The 10,000-nt window shown below is 38.6% G+C and overlaps 1 protein-coding gene and 1 long non-coding RNA gene across 23 annotated transcripts in view; one reads left to right on the forward strand and one right to left on the reverse strand.

Annotated features, from left to right (window-relative positions):
* Positions 1–6,602, forward strand: part of LOC128249301 (uncharacterized) — a 58,589-nt gene extending 51,987 nt beyond the window's left edge. The window contains exon 5 of the long non-coding RNA XR_016244049.1: positions 6,035–6,602. This is a non-coding gene — a long non-coding RNA (uncharacterized LOC128249301). The remainder of the gene's footprint in view (positions 1–6,034) is intronic.
* The window catches only part of LOC106867546 (proton channel OtopLc), a 271,069-nt gene that overhangs the window by 32,596 nt on the left and 228,473 nt on the right, over positions 1–10,000 (reverse strand). The window lies entirely within an intron of this gene.

Genomic DNA, 10,000 nt, shown 5'->3' on the forward strand with positions numbered 1-10,000 from the left:
ACAATTTCTTGAGACCAGCCAGCAGTATGAGCGGATCAGAAGTGGTCCATTAATGAAATGACGAAGGAAATTAATATGTTTAATAACATTGCATTGAAGCAGAATGGCAGGGAAAGATGGTTGACATAACAGGACACCCAACTAACAAAGCGATAGTATTTCCTACGCTTTTCTCTATTCTTGGCAGACAAATCTCGCCACAATCGACTTCGGATCGATAAAAATGTAGCAGTAACACACAAGGGTTATTTTAATCAACTATAGCAATCACTTACGTCGCCGCCGTCGTTGTTGTTGTTGAGAGGCTAAGTTGATCACAGCGTGATTTGAACCATTACATTCCGAGTTCAAATTTAACTGATGTTAATTTTGCCTTTCAAACCTTCCGGGGTCGATAAATAAAGAACTGGTCAAGTACTGGAATAGATTTACTCAACTAAGCTCTCTCCTACTCTGGACTCTGAACCAATATCTTTTACGTTTTGAGTTTAAAATCCGCCGAGGTCGACTTTGCCTTTCATCATTTCGGGGTCGATAAATTAAGTACCAGTCAAGGGCAACCTGCTGTAGAAACCATGCTAAAGCAAGCAATGGAGCATAATGCAGTCCTTGGGCCTATCGGATCCTGTCGAACTTTCCAACCTATGCCAGCATCGAAAGAAGGACGTATGATGATTTACTGAGAGTAAACCTGCAACGGATCGGCGTCCCGTCCAGAGAGAAATATCTACGCTAGAGAAACTGAGAAAGCGGCCCTATGCTCCTTACAAAGTGATGTGGACTAATCTCTAATCCATCCCCACCAAAAGAAATTTTTGGTTTTGTGCCAAAATTTGAAACCGTTGTTATTTGCTACATTTTGGAGCAGTCACAGAAGCTGCAAAACGAAACAAGGACAGAAGACCTTTTCCATGGATTAACTTTCATCGCTCGTTTTACCTCAAAATAGATAAGACAGGATGGGAAGAAACAGCACCATCGACACCAAGCATTAATGTCAACACCAAAAACAAGAGTAAGAACAGCAAAACAAGAGAATGATAAAGACATAAGGAGAAGAAGGAAGAGGAGGAGGGGTGGTTGGTGGTGTTATCATCACTTATGTTAGAACTATTAGTTAAGGTTAATCCCTGTAAATTAACAAGGATGTTGAGAACAGCTTATATGATATGGCTGACTAAACTGAACAAATAAAACCGTATCATTGGAACAGCACTTATCTAGATCTCTCTAGCAGACTATAAAGATACACACACGCACGCACACACACATACACACATACTCGCACATACACACATACATACACACCGCACACAAATATCAGTACACACACATACACATATATGTAGAATGTGTAGAAATGAATAAATGTACGAGTTTCCTGAAAGTGTGTGTGTGCGCGTGCGCGGGATGTGTGTGTATGTGTGCGCACGCGGGGATGCGTGTGTATGTGTGCGCATGTACGTGAGAGAGTGTGTGTATGCGTATGTGTGTGTTTATGCATGTGAGAGTGTGTGTGTATGCGTAATGTGTGTTTGTGTGTGTACGGGGGATGTGTGTGTATGTATGTGAGAGTGTGTATGTGTATGCGTAATGTGTGTGTGTGTGTATTTATACACAAGCGTGAAATTAATAACACCTTTCTGAAAACCTGTCCCTTTTGTTATTTTTTCTTGCTTTTGCTCATACATATAAACACACACACACACACACACACACTCATACACATATAAAGGGGACAGCCTAAAAATGCGTACTGCACTGGAACCAACGACATGAAAGAGAGAAACGTAAAAGAGGGCAACGGTTATCAAACTCACCAGTTTACAGAAAAGCAACAACAGAACGTGGGCAGTTGAAACAACAAAAGTAATAGCGGTGCCCTCAACACGATCACAAACCTTGGACTGGAACTTACAAAGGTATAAAAGGGCGCAGTATTTGATGGCAAAACTAACTAAATAAATAAATGAGCACGGTTGTATTTGACGCACCCCAGTTTCAACAGCAAATATTTAAGGAAGAGAGTTTGTAGTGCATTAAGGCTCAACCTCATATATGGGAACCGGGTAAATTTTAGGTATTAGATATAGTATATATATCTAATAATTACAGGCGCGGTTGTAGCTGTGTGGTAAGAGACTTGCTTCCCAACTACATGGTACCGGGTTCAGTCCCACTGCGTGAAGTGTCTTCTGCTATAGCTTCGGGCTGATCAAAGCCTTGTGAGTGGATTTTGATAGACGGAAACTGAAAGAAGTCCGTCGTATATTCTTTTATTTTTTTTTTACTTGTTTCAGTCATTTGACTGCAGCCATGCTGGAGCACCGCCTTTGGTCGAATCAAATCGACCCCAGGACTTATTCTTTGTAAGTCTCGCACTTATTCTATCGGTCTCTTTTGCCGAACCGCTAAGTTACGGGGACCTAAACACACCAGCATCGGCTGTCAAGCGATGTTGGGGGGTGGGCACACACAGATACACTACATATACACACACATACATATGCATATATATATATACATATATACGACGGGTTTCTTTCAGTTTCCGTCTATCAAATCCACTCACAAGGCTTTGGTCGGCCCGAGGCTTCAGTGGGACTGAACCCGGAACCATGTGGCTGGTAGGCAAGCTACTTACCACACAGCCACTCCTGCGTCTATAAACATAAAGACAGACGAAATACCGTTAAGCATTTCGCCCGGGGCACTAACGTTTCTGCCAGCTCGCCGCCTTATATGTATGTATATTATGTGTGTGTGTGTGTGTGTGCGTGTCTGTGTTTGTCTCCCACCACCGCTTGACAACCGGTGTTGGTGTCTTTACGTCGCCGTAACTTAGGAGCTTGACAAAAAAAAAAAGCGATTGAATAAGTACCAGGCTTAAAAAAAAAGTACTGGGATCGATTCATTCGACTAAAATTTCGCAACGTATTGCTCCAGCATGGCCGCAGTCTCACGACCGAAACAAACAAGAGAAAAAAGAAAATAAACTACGTATATCTATCTATCTAAACCCGCTGCCATTCACCGCTCGCCATAATCATTTATAATACACCAACGATATAGACCGGTCTTATTAAAAGGTCAATGCCTGACCGAATATTTCTCTGTCACATGGCTATCTATTCAGACTGATGTCGACACTTGACCTCTAACCGTACAAAGGTTAACTGGGGCTGTTCAGCCCTGCTTAAGCTGGTAGTAGTTAAATAATAGGAATTTGACATGATAGGGGTTACGTGGGAGGAGAGGTTGAGAACGGCAGAATGATGCCTTAATTTGTGTCACAATTCAGTTTGAATGCGGTTTATGACATCATTGAAACATAACGATGCGAGGACTCGGCATGGCGGTATTGGATCTTGAGTGTATCTGTGTGCATGGGAGGTGTCTATGCGTGGATAAGCGAGTGATCGTCTGTGTGTGTGTGTGTGTGTAAGTGCATCTTTTTATGTGTATAAGAGTGAGAATATGATTTGAAAGATAGAAAGAGAACGGGAGAGATAGAGAGTGAGAAAGAAAGACAGAGAAAGAAGGAGAGAGAGAGAGACTGTATGTGAAATCCGCGAGAAGAACTATCAAAAGCCTTTACCGCGATGTATTGTATGTATGTATGTATGTGTGTGTTTATGTTTGTATGTATGTATGAATGTATGTGTGTATGTGCGTACGTACGTATTTATGTGTGTGTATGTGTAAACACATGTATACATATGTATTTATACACTTGCACGCGCAAGCACACTGTTATGATACCCGGTATTGTCCGGAAGAAACAGACGACTTAGTTGGTGGCCAATTTCTCGAAAGAGAACCGTTTTGGTTCTTTATAAATGTATAAGCATGGAATACAACGTTTGTTTTTGCAACAGAGAAACGGAAAAACAACAACAACAATACCAATCTATTCTATCAAAACTGCGACAGACGATTCCCAGCGAAAGGCTTCGTGATAAACAACGTTCAAAGGTTTCTCGCTTTGAGCATTGACATATGCTTCCATAATACATACATCATTGACACTTCAACATATAAACAAATATTTAAAACTATTGAAAGAAATTTTTAGCGGCAGCTTGAATTAAGGGTTTTGCTAATTGTATTAACTGAATAGAAAGTGGCGTGCCCACTATTGACACGGATAGGAATAAAATAAATATTTGAAATGAACGATGGTGAAAAATGTTTAAATATCAAAAAAGATTTACGTTTTTAAATAAAGAAAGGAAATAAATGAAAAAAAAAAAAAAGAAAATCATTCTATGCATAGTGTTCCCATAATATATACGATTCCAATTTTGCAAGAGAGTATTATCTTAACGAATAAAAAAAAAAAAAAGAAAAAAAATATTTAATCCTTGGAGCAGATTATATGACTAGAAGTATCTCTAGCGACAGAACTGAGCGACTAAGATAAAGGAAGTTAACAGAAAGAAGTAATGGATAGGAACTGAATTGCATTTATATGCTTAGGAGGGCTGTGTGGTAAGAAGCTTGCTTCCCAACCATATAGTTCCAGGTTCAGTCCCACTGCGTGACACCTTGGGCAAGTGTCTTCTATTATAGCCTCGGGCCGACCAAAGTATTGTGAGTGGATTTGGTAGACGGAAACTGAAAGAAACCCGTTGCACAGCTATCTATCTATCTATCTATCTATCTATATATATATATTTGTATGCTTGTGTCTGTGTTTGTCCCCCACCATCGCTTGACAACCGATGTTGGTGTGTTATGTCCCCGTAACTTAGCGGTTCGGCAAAAGTGACCGATAGAATAAGTAGGACGCCGGGCGAAATGTTTAGCGGTATTTCGTCTGTTTTTACGTTCTGAGTTCAAATTCCGCCGAGGTCGACTTTGCCTTTCATTCTTTTGGGGGTCGATAAATTAAGTACCAGTTGCGTACTGGGGTCGATCTAATCGACTAGCCCCCTCCCCAGAAATTTCGGGCCTTGTACCTAGAGTAGAAAAGAATAATACGGTTTGATGAAAGTAAGTTCTACTAATTTTCCAAATCAAGCAAATATATGCGTTAAAATAGTTAAACATTTAAATATGGAGAGATGGATATTTTGTGTCGGGAGTAGTTTGGGCGAAAGACGATCAGGACTGGATTGGCCTCTGTATAATTATTATGAGTCGTCACCAGACGAAATTATAACATCTTCATAACATAGTCTTTTTTTTATCTGGGTAAATTGGGATCAGCTGGTTATAAGTCCTCGCTGAATGGTTTTTATTTCAAATCCCCTTCTTCTAGATGGGACTCTCTTCACTAGGATTAAGGAACACCATCAACGCTTCACTATATGGGATGACCGTTGACTCCTCTGATTTCCTTCGCCATTTGACGGGTCTTATATATATATATATATATATATATATATATATATATATATATATATATATATATATATATATATATATATATATATATAGTATAAATATATATATATAATATAAATGTATATATATATATAATATGTGTATATATCTATATATATAATATAGATATATATACACATACACACACACACATATATATATGTAAACACACGTACGCGCGCGCGGACACACATTGAGATGTATATATTAATTTATATTCTAAGTTCAATTCCAACCAAGGTTAGCTTTTGCCTTTCATTTCTCTGAGGTCTATAAAATAAAGTATCAGTCCAAGTCCCTAACAGTCGATATGATCGACTGTCCCCAATTTTCTGACCTTGTATATAATTCATAAATAATTTAGATTCATCATCATCATCATTATTATTATTATTATTATCATTTTTACTATTTTAATAACTTTATTATATTGTTTTCGAAACAATAAGTTTTAATGCTTTTAATAAATACAATGATTGTATATATTGTAATTTAATTTTAACTTAATTGCTGATTATAATTAGATCTTTTTTTTTAAAAGTAAAAACAATATGCTGTTTAACATTCTTAACTTTTAATCTGGCAGGATTAACTTTATGTTGCTAAGCTATTTTGCAAATAATCTTAACTTCAAATATATTTTCAGCTTTCAAGTTTTGAGGTAATTAATACAAATATTCAAATAGTGTGCGAAACGCTCGTTGTATAAAGTTAATCGATTGTCAAGCCAGTGCAACATCTAACTACGAAATTTCCAGAACATGAACAATGGCTTGGTGTCTTTATTTCCGGAAATTAAGACAGCGAGCTGGCAGAATCGTTAGAGCGCAGGATAAAATGCTTAGCGACGTTTCTTTACGTCCTGAGTTCAAATGCTTCCGAGGTCGACTTTGCCTTTCATTCTTTCGGGGTCGATGAAATAAGTACCAGCTGCACAGAATTGTTTGTTTGTTTGTTTGTTCGTTCGTTCGGCCAACATTTCGGGCCTTGCGTCTATATTAGAAAAGATTACATTTGTTCCTCACCACCACTTTGATAACCGATGCTGGTGTGTTTACGTCACCATAACTTTAGCGGTTCGGCATAACATGCCGATAAAATATGTACCAGGTTAAGAAGAAATAAGTACCGGAGTCGATTCGTTCGACTAGAATTCTTCGAGGCGGTGCCCCAGCATCGATGTAATCTAATGACTGAAACAAATAAAAAATTCACTTCTAGATTTTATGTTCCGAGTTCAAATCCCTACGAGGTTGACTTTCCCTTTCATACCTTCGGGGTCGATAAACTTAGTACCAGTGAAATATGGAGGTCGATGTAATCGAATTCTCCTCAAAAACTGCTGGTCCAGTGCAAAAATTTGAAACTATTGTTGATGAATATTAAGGTGGTGACTTGGTAGAATTGTTTGTTTGTTTGTTCGTTCGGCCAACATGTTTAGCAGCATTTCATCTGGTTCTTTATGTTCTGAGATCAAATTCCGTCGAGGTCGACGGTGACAGTACGTTTTGGCACTGGAAATAAACACACACGCATGCGACCATACACACACACACGCACAGAAATATACAGATAGGGGATAGATTGATTGATTGATAGCTAGCTAGATAGATAGATAGACAGACAGATAGATAGGTAGATAGAGATTATAATTCATTAATTGAGCATAATTGACATAAACACTTTCGCAACCTCATACACATAGAAAAGAAAAACTGACTCTCTGTCGATTACGACGACGAGGATTCCAGTTGATCCGATCAACGGAACAGCTTGATCGTGAAATTAACATGCAAATGGCTGAGCACTCCATAGACACACACACATAACCTTAATGTAGTTCACAGGGAGATTCAGTGTGACAAGGTTGGCCCTTTTAATTACAGGTACTACTCATTTTTACCAGCTGAGTAGACTGGAGCAACGTGAAATAAGGTGTCTTACTCAAGGACGCAACGCGCCACCAGGAATCGAACTCGCGACATTAGAATCGTGAGCCGAATGCCCAAATCACTAAACCACGCGCCATCACGAAAGAGAAATATGCACACATCCACATAAACAAGGGTGAGTGTGTGAGAGAGTGAGAGAGGGGGGGGGGGGGGTAAGGGAGAGAAGAGAAATATTAAAAAGTCTGATGTCAAATAAGTCAGCATCGAATCAGCGACGCCAAAACGTGTCATAACTTTATTTCTGGGTATTTAATTTGGAGTCGAAGAAGAAACGAACGTCTCAATTATTTCGGAGAGAAAATATAGATGGGGGTATTTGGCGTGTGAGCAATTAGTTCCCACCAGGATATAACGATAGCCTACAGCTTCTTAAGTTTTCCAAACGGACAAGCTAGAAACGAGATGAAAGGAAGCGTCACGAACAAAATGTCAATTCAAAGGTTGTTGTTGAAAAGGAATCGATGCCATTAGTTATATTGCAAAGGAAAGGAATGTTAACAGTCTATAAATTTTATATATACATATGTTAACAGCCAATATATTGTGTATATACAGATGTTAACTGCCTATATATTAACAATCTGTTAATAGTTAAAAGTCTATATAACTGACTTATGTTTAAGTGTGGAGTAAGAGGAGAATTAAGGAAGCGAGGTTTCTTTCTTCGAATGTGTGTGCGTGTGGGGGGAGGGAGAAAGAGAGAGGGAAGATATTGCGAAAGAAGGGAAGAAACAAAGACATTGTTTCACAGAAATATCGCTAGCTATCTAGAGAGATAGACAGACAGATAGGTAGATAGATAGATAGATAGATAGATAGAGAGAGAGATAGAGAGAGAGAGTGAGAGGAGGGCAGGAGGAGGAAGAGTTAAAGGCATGGAGAAACTGAAAAAAATTAATTTCAAAATTAGATGTGAGCCAAATACAGAGTTTAAACTTTGAACTTACGCGACATTCCAAATTAACATTGTGTTATTCCGATACAATTTCACCATTTGTAGTTTCCTTAAATACACCACTTGTCCACCGTCAATTTTAGACTGAATTCAACAATTTTGCTAATTTTCTCTGCTAAATAATTTCTCTCGTCTTTGAACGTTATCAAGGTCAATAGGATGAGAGACATTATTATTATTATTATTATTATTATTATTATTATTATTATTATTATTGTTGTTGTGATGGCAGTGTCGGGGAGACACAACAGGAAAGAGCGAGACAAGTGGCCCTGTCAAGATACTGGAATTTGTCATCGTTAATATCTGATAATTATGTTAAGGCTTGTGATTATCCTTTTGTAAGGGTTTTCTCTTCTGATTGAAGAGGCGTTTGGACGTAAACGATGTTGATGACAATATGGCCAGGACGCTGTTACGAGTCATGTTGAGCCAGGGTTGTTATGAATAAGAAGATGCGATAATGTTATTACAGCGAAGTTATGACAGTAGACAGTGTATTATAACTGATATTATGACAAAAGTTTATGACAGTGTTGTTAAGAGAGTGATGTTACATCAATGTTGTCATTACAGTAACGATACAGCAATGTTTTTTTTTATGAAAGTGTCGTTACGCCTGTGCCTTTACGACAGCGATTCTTTTACAATGTAATAACAGATGTTACGATAGTGTGACTGTTATAACAATGATATAATATTTATATTATAACAGTGAAACTATGACAGTGTTGTTATTATAGTGAAGTCACGACTATTCTTATTACATTGATGTGTTATGTTACAGTTATGAGGTGGAGGCGCAATGGCTCAGTGGTTAGGGTAGCAAACTCGCGGTCATAGGATCGCGGTTTCGATTCCCAGACCGGGCGTTGTGAGTGTTTATTGAGCGAAAACACCTAAAGCTCCACGAAGCTCCGGCAGGGGATGGTGGCGAACCCTCCTGTACTCTTTCACCACAACTTTCTCTCACTCTTACTTCCTGTTTCTGTTGTGCCTGTAATTCAAAGGGTCAGCCTTGTCACACTGTGTCACGCTGAATATCCTCGAGAACTACGTTAAGGGTACATGTGTCTGTGGAGTGCTCAGTCACTTGCACGTTAATTTCACGAGCAGGCTGTTCCGTTGATCGGATCAACTGGAACCCTCGACGTCGTAAGCGACGGAGTACCAACAACAGCAACAAGTTCTTAGATAAGGGAGGTTAAGTGGGATTCTGTGATGTTCATTTTTATCGAAAATTGACATCAAATTGTTTGGTGTAAATTCTACCATCTGATATTGACCATTGCCTCAAGTTGCTTCACTTATTGTCGTTAAAGATGCAAAGTAAAGATGCAAACTGCGAATCACACAAATATACGGTAACAACAGATAGCGTATTAAACCGAAAAATGAAACATTCACTAAATGTCCTCATACAAAGAAATTTCTTTTAAATGCATTTGATTTCCTGCATAGCTAAAGTTGCTATTTCAGTTTATTGCTGTCTGAAAGATCACGACGAGTGAGAAACTTAATACGATATATATCAACTACACTTTTGTTTGTGAAGTAAAAAATCGTGCGAAAAATGTGTGTGAGTGTGTGTTTGTGCCTGCGCTTGTTTACCTGTCTCTCTCTCTTTCTCTCTGTGTGTGTGTGTGTGTGTGTGTGTGTGTGTGTGTGCGTGTGTGTACGTGTACCTTTTATATAGTTATGCATA

This window comes from Octopus bimaculoides, chromosome 13 (assembly GCF_046866305.1).
Source record: "Octopus bimaculoides isolate indiv1 chromosome 13, ASM4686630v1, whole genome shotgun sequence".
NCBI lineage: Eukaryota > Metazoa > Mollusca > Cephalopoda > Octopoda > Octopodidae > Octopus > Octopus bimaculoides.